The sequence below is a fragment of the Neltuma alba genome, unplaced genomic scaffold, assembly GCF_004799145.2.
Source record: "Neltuma alba isolate B1F8T4 unplaced genomic scaffold, ASM479914v2 tig00011174_pilon, whole genome shotgun sequence".
NCBI lineage: Eukaryota > Viridiplantae > Streptophyta > Magnoliopsida > Fabales > Fabaceae > Neltuma > Neltuma alba.
Window position 1 is genome coordinate 282,402 of NW_021635902.1, and position 11,595 is coordinate 293,996.

An 11,595-nucleotide genomic window follows, 5' to 3' on the forward strand; every position below is an offset into this window, starting at 1 on the left:
AAGACTGAATTTTCATTAAATTATATAATTTTAATTAAGATGTAAATTAATTTATATCCTGTATAAATAAAAATATAAACCAACATGTAAAGATAAAATGATAAATTAATTATTACTATTTATCATTTCTCTTTCTTAAACCAAACAAGGGATCATTAAATATCCCTTCCTCTCTTTTTTTTTTTTGTGATATTTCATCCAACTAATCCGATTCAGAGTTCATAACTTTCTCCTTCTTTTTTGTGATATTTCATCCAACTAATCCGGTTCGGAGTTCATAACTTTCTCCTCCTACAAAGATGTCTCATCTAGGACTTGAACCCGAGACCTAAAGAGATCTAACTGAGCCTTGCACCGCTAGACCAACTATTTGTTGGTTCTCTTCCATTCTCTTTAATCAAACCAAATAAGGTAATATTAAAACCTTATCTATCCACCATCCCCAACCCTTCCCTAAAACCAACATACCTTAAGGGTGGGTAGGTAAGCTAATTATAAGCTGATATCCCTTCCTTTTTCTTAGAACTATTTTCTAATTTTTGAATATCAAAAACTTGTTACCCAACTCATACATGATATTCTTTGGCCAAGAAAAACTTATACATGATAAAATGTGTTATAAATGTTTACCCTATTCAAAGCAATAGCAGACCAGGATGCGATTAGAAGCCAAGTGCTCTCTCCTCCTCCAGATTATGTGAACTCCAATCAACCTCTTCCTAATGGAGCCATCAGGGAGGAGGTAGATGCTTCAGTTCTTCAAGGTGGGAGAAATGGATATGGAATAGTTATCAAGGATAACCACAAGCAGCGGATAAGCGGATATGATTGTATTACTTCTATAAACCTTTTTGTCTAGGGGATGTGATCATAATTACCCCTTCAATGATGTTATAAACGAGGTTATGTTATTTTTTCTTTCAGTGATGTTTACAAGTTGTCCACGCTTTGTATGCATAATAACTATACCATTTACAGCTTGTAAATAGTATAACTTATTATGTAATTTTTTTGTATTGATATATTGATGATGGTGATAATCACTGTTCAAAACTTGAAATATAAATATTATCTTGCTGAATTAGGCCTCTTGACAAGAAATATCAGGCATTCATAATTCAGAAGCATAGCCAATTTTTGCCCAAATAGCATAGAGCATTCAGGCCATCATCAGCTATACAAAGAGGTTTCCTTGCATTCACAAGCCAAATTTGACATCAATAGGTACAAAAAATACGAAAGTAAAATTAAGAAAGTTGTTAAAAAAAAAAACTAGCTTTTACATATCTGAATCAAGAACTAATGTCACAATAACCGTTAGACAACAACAACGTACATAATTACAACCAGAAATGAACTCAAATTGGCTAAAGCGAAGTCCAACTTTGATCAATAAGACTATGGAGTTAACTCTTCAAGATAAAAATCGCATATATGCAGTGTAAAGCTAGTACGGGTAATAAGGAGGAGATAGATGGTGGATTAAAAAAAGGGCTTTTATATTATGAACTCTCATAAATTTCTTCTATTTCTGTACAGCTACAATTTCCGATACAAAGAATAGAACAGACACAAGTCTCTACAGCAAATACAAACTCCATACTTTAGATTGCAAACAATAAAATTAGGCAACCAACAGAATACTCTGAAGCAGCCAAAAGAATACACACACACTCTACAAAAGGAAACAAGGAAGGAAAGGAGACAAACTTATCTAGTGGCATCATCTGCAATAGCGTGCATTTCTATCTGCCTATCACCAACCACTCTTGCGTTCACAGACTTCTTTTCAGCTTCTCTTGAAATTTGAATATTGTCAGGACAAAAATACTGATTCACAAATTTTACAACAAAACGCGGAAGCAAAGCTCCTACAATGGATCCGAGCAAACATAACCAGAATAAACGTGTTCCAGCAACATGATAGATGGCCCTGCCAAAGTATACGGAGAGGGAAATATCAGTCTTCAAGGGCATAGGAAGTTTAGAAAGCATAGGCTAGTCAATCTTAAGAAGGCAAGATGAATGAATGGCAGCGAAGAATTAAGCTGGTGCGCTAAATAAATAACTTAGGGCCTGTTCGATTTCTTATTTTCAGACTAGTTTTTCGTTTTTTTTTTTTTTTTTTGGGGGGGGGGGGGGCACAAAACAAAACAGAAAAGCTTGTTTGAAAATGTGTTTTTGGTTACATGTTCTAAAAAACAGAAAGACAGATAGAAGTTGTTTTGGAAAACGAAAAAATCAGAACATCTTTTTGATGTCCTTTCGCCTTCTGTTCTGGTAAACGTAATTAAACTCCACAATGAAATGTCATGCCAGAACTGGTAATGAATGATAAGCATAGAGCATAGCAACCATATTAATAGAAATTTAGCAGCAAATACTTGCATATCAAAATAAACAGAGGAAAAGGAGAGCATACCAGTAACCAGGAAATGTGGGTATAGCATCAATGATCATGACAGAAATAAAGGTTGCAATAACAGAACCCCAAATGGCTGTATGAGTAATCCAAGTCCACCTTATGACATCCATGGCCAAGTGTAAATTAACCAAAATAACCACAGAAAGAGTCCAAAGATCTCCAATGCTTGATACATCGACGGTGCTTCCCCAATAGGAAAAGAGAGGAACATAAAACACTACAATACTTTGCCACAAAGTATCAGCCATTGTCAACCAAAATAAATGTTCATTGTAGGCCTCATTTCTCTGCCCAGCCCCATAAAGCTGAGAATGCTTCAGCAGAGTCCTTTTACTAAGATCTTTGTCTAGAATACCGACAATAATAGTTGGGAATGACGTGTAGACCACGGAATATAACAAACTGCTCCATTCAGTTATAGCAGTTGTCAAAGTGAAGGCAGTGAACAGCACATACCTGGAAGACATAACAAAATTTGGCAATAAACATATAAACAGCCAACAAATCAACCGGCAGGTTTTCAGCATAGGGTTCATGGCATACCAGATTTGAAAAATCATACGGTTCATGGCATACTAAAATTGAAAAGTTGTATGGTGAAAGTATGCATATACCAATGTTTTCCAGAGTGTTACCCACCAAAATAGGACAAGAACAATGATGGCCTTCCTATACAAATTGTATAGTACCATGTAACCCAGCCGTTGATAATTCCAATGGCCATGAACCAATAAGAGAGGAACAATAAACCTAAATTGTCCCATTGCATAATCTGATGCCATTACAGCTTGCCGACCCTCCTGTCCACTGATGCCCACTCCAATATCAGCCATTTCGATCATTGAGACATCATTAGCACCTGAATCACATGCATAAAAAGCTTGCAACATCAGGAGAAACATCAATAAGGGATGACCAAATGAGGTCATCATCCATCACTGATATTTTCCTTTTTTTTTTCCCTTCCCTTTTGTAGGGAAGTGACAATCAACAAATTAAGTTCATACCATCTCCAATGGCTAGCGTCATGTCTGAGGTTCTCTTCTTCACAAGGGAAACAATCCCAGCTTTCTGTAGTGGAGCCATTCGACAGCAGAGAACTACAGAACATTTACATGACAGTTGAAAGAGCTGGAATTAACAGCAGCAACAGAAAGTCAGATCAGCACATATAATAAAGCCAAACTGCAGTTTAGACACCATTTTAAATTTGACAGCATTAACCTGTTCTTCAAGTTCACTGTTTTCACTTTCAAGAATGTACACAAGGCTGGTACCATCAATGATTAATGCTATTTGAATTGTTACAGGTCCAATGCTTCCTCCAGTATTGTTAGCAGCTCCAAACATGGTCATGAGTTTGTTAGATTTAACAAGGGCATCACGTAAATTCCTTCTACATGACTCTCTGTTGTTGCTATTAATTACAATTTGAGTCATATCACCTGTTAGGAGCTTTGAGGAGTAAGCAATTGATATGGCGGCTTCTTGTTTGTCACCAGTCAACACCCATACCTTGATGCCTGTCGTCCTCAGAGATTCAATGGATTCAGGCACCCCTTGCTGCGGCTTATCTTCAATAGCAGATGCACCCAATATGCAGAGGCTGTTTTCCACACTACTGGAAACCTTGTGAAGCATAGCAGCCCTATCAATCAAAGCATTGCTTGCTTCCTCAAAGGCAAAGTGCCATTGCTCAAATTCTGAATGATTTAATTCCCGCATCCCAATAACAAGGGTTCTCAAACCAAGGAAGGAATATGAGTGAAGATGGGTTTCAGTTGCACGTATTATATCCATATTCAGTGATTTATCTAGTACATTAAACATTGATGTATCAGCACCTTTAACAAAAACTTTAACAGAATTGTCAGGGAACTCCAATATGACAGACATCCTCTTACGTTCACTATCAAATGCATGCAAACCCAAGACTTTGAACCTGCACTAACCCATCATGGACATTAGATAACCCCACTTCACCAGAAAGCTAGATCAGAAGGAGGAGAAAGACTAAATCAAGACTCACAGTCATACAAGAAGCAAACAATATGCTCCAGCGAAAAAAAAATGCATAATTACATTGATAATATACCCAAGGAAAACTAAACTTTTCGTAGACACTCTTATCCGCTTGGAAAACAATAACTAATTGTTTACTGTTATCTTGGTAAACAAAAATCACAACTGCTTGAACATTATGAACATCATACCCTAAACAATTGAATATTCCTGGTTATCATCATAAATACTAAAATGAGAATTAGATTGGACAAAAAAATCAAGTGACCTTACTTTTGTCTTTCTCCTTGTATATCAATAACTATATAGCCTGAAGTTCGTTCTATTAGTGTAAAACCATAGGCTGCAGCACCATATGCCAATGCTTGTTCATCTGGTGACTCCCCTTGGTAATCAATCAATTTGACCGTAGGATCAGATGTGTCAACAAGAAGAGGCACAATAGTATTGCAGGCTGCCAACACAAGGAAAAATTCACAAATACGTTTTTCCTCCTTGTTTTTAAATCCACCTCTTATTAATGGCAAAAGCTCTGGATCAACTTTCACCTTCACCTTAGGCCTCAGTATCATTCCATCAACTGACAAGAAAATCAAATAACAAGCATCCAATGTCACTCAAACAAGACCAGATTTACAAAAGGTGATGTATAATTTCTTAAGAGCTGACGAACATAGTTGAAGATGAAATCACACCTTGGACAGGCTCGTTCCCCTGATTGGCATTTTGAGAGCTGTAATCAACCCCCCAGATGCTTGCACATTGAAATTCCATCTTGTTCTCAGTAAGTGTGCCAGTTTTGTCTGAGAAAATATATTTAATTTGTCCCAAGTATTCATTTATATTTAAAGTTCTACACTGAAATCTGGAATTTGATGCCTCATCATACAGTTTAGTGTCTCTGGTCATGAAGTATGCCTGACCAATCCGGACGAGCTCCATGGAAATGTACAATGATATGGGAATCATGACTTGGAACACTATGACTGACATGAGGAATGCGATCAGTATTTCCAATCCCCATCCAGAATATTTATAGCTTTTTGCTTGGCCCATTGAAACATCCAGTTTTCGATAATAGGGCAAGAGATTCAATTGATCTTTGTAGCGCTTTAACCAAGCAGCAGTACAAACAGAGATAACCATGCACAAAGTTACAAGAAAGCAAGAGATCAAGATGATCTCCTTGTTCATGCGAGTTTCCAGCCGACTCCTCCTTGATGGAGGCCCAGAGCTATTGAGCATGGCTTTAGTTTCTTGGCCACAATATACAGCAACACCAATTGCCCAGTTGGTATTCTTGAGTTCACAGCCTCTGAGAACAATATTGGATGATCCAAGTGAGGATCGCTTTCCATCAATTTCCATGCTACCCTGAAACCCATAAATGTTCCTATTGGGTTTCTCACACTTAATTAACCCGTCAATCCTATCTTTTTCAGGCAATAATGATAGGGTCTCAGGTTTTCCATACCGAGTCTTCAAATTTGACTCTCCATCTAAATTAGTAGTCTGAACATATGCAGTTCCCGTAGGATCACTGGTTGACAGCAATACCATATCACAAGGAATGGTTTCATTTGCATGGATTTTAATGACTTCACCAACTCTAATTTCCTTATATTTTTTCTTTTGGAAATTACCGTCGACCACAACTGATGCTAACCTGTTATTCTCAATTTTATCTGACTGATGCCGCCTCCAGTCCTCATAAGCATCCTTCACAGCCGAAACCACCAGGACAAAGGTTAATGGCACAAAAGAAACCCCAGTCCCAAGAACGGCGATCTGAGGGAGCTGATTAAGTATGGCAATTATAAGAAAATAGATGTAAGCAACTCTATGGAATTGTTCAAATAAATTCCTGGGCAAAAAGTTCATAATGGAGTATTTCGCAGTACGAATCGAATTTCCTGAAAGCCGAACCCTCTCATTCGTACCCACTGGATTATTTATATACACTAACCTCGCATCCGCATCGCTAAATGCCTTCTGGGACGTGCTGAGTGCTTCAGAATCTGCCGCCTTGGACCCATCCTCTCATGATGGGCACTCCGATGCGCGAAATTTACTTCTCGGGTCAAATTCCCACCGGAGCCCCTTGACTGAGTAGACATGGCACTTGTGATTGATGGTGAATTAACAGCGTGTTCAAATTTTGTAGAACTATCGAGCGGATTATCCATTTCCATTTCGAAAGAAGTTACAGAGACGCCAGAAGTTGGCGTCTGTTTGCTGAGATCAGATAAAACTGGGAATTTTCGGACATGGGATCAAAAGTGGCCACTTAGAACCCGTGATCCCAAAAAAACAGGGCGTCCGAGCAGCTTAAAATTAACATTTTCAGATCCCAAAATAGAAAGACGAACTTAGCAAATGCTTTAACCACGTTAAGAGTGTACACTTTCTCTGTATTTCACTAGTCGGAGTAGCTCAACAAGCGCGTTCAAGTGAACACTGGAAATGAGACACGAGTAGAGAAGGTGGGTCATGTTGTTTTGGAAGCATGTTCCAAGTATAGGAATTGACTATTGTCAAAAGAAATGTGTTCGTAACGAAGAGAGAGCACAAGGATTTTCAAATCTAACTGCCTGAAGTCTAAACACTGAGACTGGAAGTTTCAAAACGTTAGCTTCTCAACGGGCAAGCCTCGTGGAATCATAAATATGAGTTTCGGGGCAAGGGAGCAAAGAAAAGTCCATTTTCCTTGACGAGTAAGAGGGAAAAAAAAAAAAGGAAAAGGAGCCCCTTTATCGCTAAGCAACTAATCTAGGGTTGACTTTTTCTGGGGACCACTTCGAATTCAAATACGGATGAAGCCCACTGCAGGTTCGCGTGCTGTTCCTTTCTTCTCTAAATTGCAAAATATCATAACGATGCATTGAATTTTCATTATGCCATTTAGGAATTAGATCCTAAAATAAAATTTTAAAATTCAACGAAGTAGTGAACCTGAATGTCGAAATGTTGTTAAAAGACTGAGCAACTAATCTTTCTTATCAAAATAACACAAAATAATACTCAGTTGGTCCTATTTATAAGTCACTTTTAATATGTTTCACACATATCAAGAAAAATCTTAAATTTCATTAACTCTCATTTAAAATTAAACAATTTTTTAACTTTATCCCTATTTAATATACATTATACCCCATATAAACAAAGCCAACACAATACTAAATGAATAAGAAAATTGTATATCCATATAAAAAAATTTTCTCAAAACCTTGTAAATAGGACCAAAAATATATTTTCTCTCTATTTGATAAACAGGACTAAAAGAGTATATCAGTTTGCTACTTAGTTTTGATTACAAGTTATTTACAACTTTTTGTTTAGCTATTCACTTTACCTCATTAGCTATTTACCATAATAGTTTAGCAATTAACAATGCTCCCATTAGGTTATTTACAGCTTTTATTTATTTATTTATTGTATACTTCATTACTTATTTATTATAATAGCTTAGCAATTAGCAACCAAAATTTTCAAACTTTAAACTTCTTAAAATAAAAGGTTAATTTCATTTTTAGTTATTGAAATTTGATATTATTTTAGTTTCAGTTTCTAAAATTTGAAAGTAATGGTTTGAGTCTCTGAAATTTAACATCATTTTGACTTTAATTCTTCAAATTTGAAACCAATGGTTTTGTCTTCTAAAATTTGACTTCATTTTGATCAACCTAAAAATTTTTTTGTCATTAGAATGGTGTTTTTGATCCTTGAAACAAGAACCAAAATCAAAAAGATGTCAGATCTTAATAACCAAAATCAATTGTTTCAAATTTCAAGAGCCAAAACCACTAATCAAATTTTAGTGATTAAAACTAAAATGAAACTAAATTTTAAGAACGAAACCAAAATAAATAAATGAAGTCCCTCCTTCAGGATATTTGCAATTTTTATTTAGTTATCCACTTGATGTCATTAGTTGCATACTATAATAACTTAGCAATTAATAATGCCCCTCTTCGGGAAATTTACAATTTTTGTTTAGTTGTTCACTATGCTTCGTTAGTTACTGTAAGAAAATGGACTAGTCCACCCTTGGTGGATTGGATCCAGACCCATTAGCATTTGGGGTCTCAATGTGAATAGCAAAAATTATGGGTCTCTAACTGTGATTTTTGCTTTTTCATATATTTTGCCAAAAAGCGGGAAAGGTTGGACAGAGGAGGTAGTTTTCTTTTAATTCAAAAATGTGCAGTCAGAAAACCGCAAGGGATCAGTTTAGTAAAAACCCCCGATTTGTTTTCATTTTTGAGATCCTCCGTTTTGTGTTCCAAAAACTCCCTCCGGTGCATTTGCTGTGAAAATCCAGATCCGACTCCGTCACCGTGATCGGACCTCCCATGGCTATCTGATTTCGTTGTAGATTCCAGGTATGCCTGAATTTCCTTCATTGGTATTAGAGCATGGTTTATTTTTCCTATTGGTGTCATTCTGTGGCCTGCGTTTTTATATCAGTGTTCTTTTTTTTGTTTTTCGGTTCTGAGTATCGAGTGATTTGCTTCAATAAATATTATGCAAATCCTTCCATTTATACTCTTATATGATTGTTTTCTGACTTATATTTATAAGTAGATATGATACATTATCTCTCTGCCTCTATGAAAATCGTTTCACAATAATCCTTTTTTGGCCGTACGTTTTTCATTTTTGAGTGTCTGGAAAATCAAGTTTTTAGGGTATAAAAACTATCCCATTGTGTAGAGGATGAAAAAACGAAGAAAATGATGTAAAATGCGCGAAAAATGGACATCGGACGGCCAAGATATGGAGGAGAGAAGTTTCTGGGTCTAACGTGTCCGTCGGACCCGACCCATCACTCCAGCCGGGTTGGTTTGACCCGGCTGGAGGTGGAAGATGGTGCACAGTGATCAAAATGGCATTATTTTGATCACTGTAAAAATAATTTGATCACTGTAAAAAAAATAATAATAACATAGAAAAAAAAGACAGATTTTTTTTTTTTTTAAAGGGAGGAGGATAGGTCAGCCTCTGGATTGGGTTGGTTGGCACCAACCCAGTCCAGCCCATTATTTAAAAAAAAACATTTTAGTGCAAAAAAAAGAATGAATTAAAAAAAAAATTTTGTGCAGAACTGCCACGTGGCGCGTGCCGCCACGTGGAATACCATCTAGACACGTAGGGCCCACCGCTTGAAAGGTGGTGGCGTGTGGAGGCCTCTAAAATGGCGCATGTCACCGGCGGCTAGCTACATGGCGATGCGTGTTGTTCACGCACCGGCAGCGTGAGTGGGCGAATTTTTTTTTCCAATTTTTTGCTAATTCTTCCTTTTAGGGGCGCGTGTAAGCACGTGGAAGGTCCGTTTGAGGTGTGGTTTGTCTCAAAAAATCCCTAAAATCAAGATCTTCATTTTGATATATAATTTGATAATTTTTGAGACAATTGAGGATCCATTTCTGATTATTTTTAGTGTATTTTCTGGTATTTTCATGCATAAATAAATTCCAGAATATTCAAAATAATTTAAATTATTTTGTTCTAGGTAAAAATGAAGTAAGAGGCTTCTAGTAGCACTGAAAATATGAAAGATGGTTCATTGGAATACTCATACATGGATGATGCAGTTCCAGAATATAAACCAGAGGATGAGGATCCTGAGGAGGACCCTGAAGAGGTTCCTCAAGAAGACCCGGAGGAGTTAATGGATTCTGGACCTGAGTCGGAATCTTTATTCCCCACTGAACCCCTCTGTACCGAACCTCATTTGGTCTTTAATGATTTACTAGATCTTCCCAATGAAACTGAAGTTGAGGAAGGAGAAGAGGTGGATCAACCCTATACCCCTGCTTTAGCTATGAGAATAGCTAAAAGAGATGCAGCCAAACTGACAAATATAAAAGGCATCAATGGCGTGTTCGCCAGCTACGTCCATTACATGACCGATAAGAAGAATATCGAATTCTACCTTAAAGTCATAATGGAGTACATAAGAGCAATAAGGGTTAGAGGCGGACCTAAAGGAAAACCTATAAGGAAATTTTACTGGATCTGGGCTATAGATTTAGTATCATCCTTTATGACCAAAACACACAAACTTAGAAAGCTGAGAAGAGCAATGCTTGATTACCTTCATGTTCATATCAAATGATGTAATACTTGTATTCGCTTTATTGATGTTTGTTATATTAAGTTTGTGGTTTCATGCTTTGTAAATAGACTAAGTATATTATTTCATTTAATGAATTACTTGAATTATTGTTGTATGATTATTTTGTGAATAATATGTGTATGCTTTTTATAAGTGGGAGCTTTTAGAAGATAAGACTTCTAAGAGTCACAATTTTTGAAGTGCTTATCTAAAATCCTTGATAGGACATAATGATTATTGCCTGTATCTGTGTGATGGGAGGTACAAACGTATGCTCTTGATCATGGATCTTGCAGTGTCATTACTTTCTAATCAAGGATGATATGAGTACAGGACATTGTATACTTTGTTGTGCTATATAACTGAAATGTTCTATGGTACATCTCTCTTTTAGAGAGAATGTGGAATAATGTGGGATAAATTTGTCACAGAACTAAAAATGGCAACCAAGAACATAATTGCTGACCTTAATAAGGGAGAAAAGCTCAACGGGGATAACTGGGACATCTGGCAGCGAAAGGTCCAATACATCTTGGAGGAACAAGATGCGGTTGAACCTTTAATCATTGCAATGGTCAAACTCGAAGCTAGGAATATGGCCCAACATAGGAGAGACCAAGAGGCTTACCTAGTTTGGAAGAAGAAAAACAACATAGCAAGAATTACGCTTCTGAGTGCTATGGCTGATGACATTATGTGTGAGTTTGAAAGGCACAAAACTGCACAGGTTATGTGGATAGCATTGAAAGACAAGTTTGGTGGTACTTCTACCACTAAACTTAGAAGGTTGACGATTAAGTTCGACACCTACAAGCTCGAGGCAAACAATCCTATGAAACAACATCTGAGAGAGATGGCCAACATGATCAAAGAACTTAAGGAAGCAGGCCATGTCCTGTCTGATGAAGAGCAAGTGCAGGCTGTTATCAGATCGCTTCCTGCTAGCTGGGAGCACATGAAAGTCAACCTAACCCATAATGAAAACATCGTTACTTTTAACGATGTAGCCAAATACTTGGAGTTGGAGGAT

The 11,595-nt window shown here is 36.9% G+C and overlaps 1 pseudogene; it reads right to left on the minus strand.

The window, feature by feature from the left end:
- Window positions 1–1,478: 1,478 nt before the first annotated feature.
- On the minus strand, window positions 1,479–6,720 carry LOC114762024 (phospholipid-transporting ATPase 1-like; annotated as a pseudogene).
- Window positions 6,721–11,595: the final 4,875 nt, after the last annotated feature.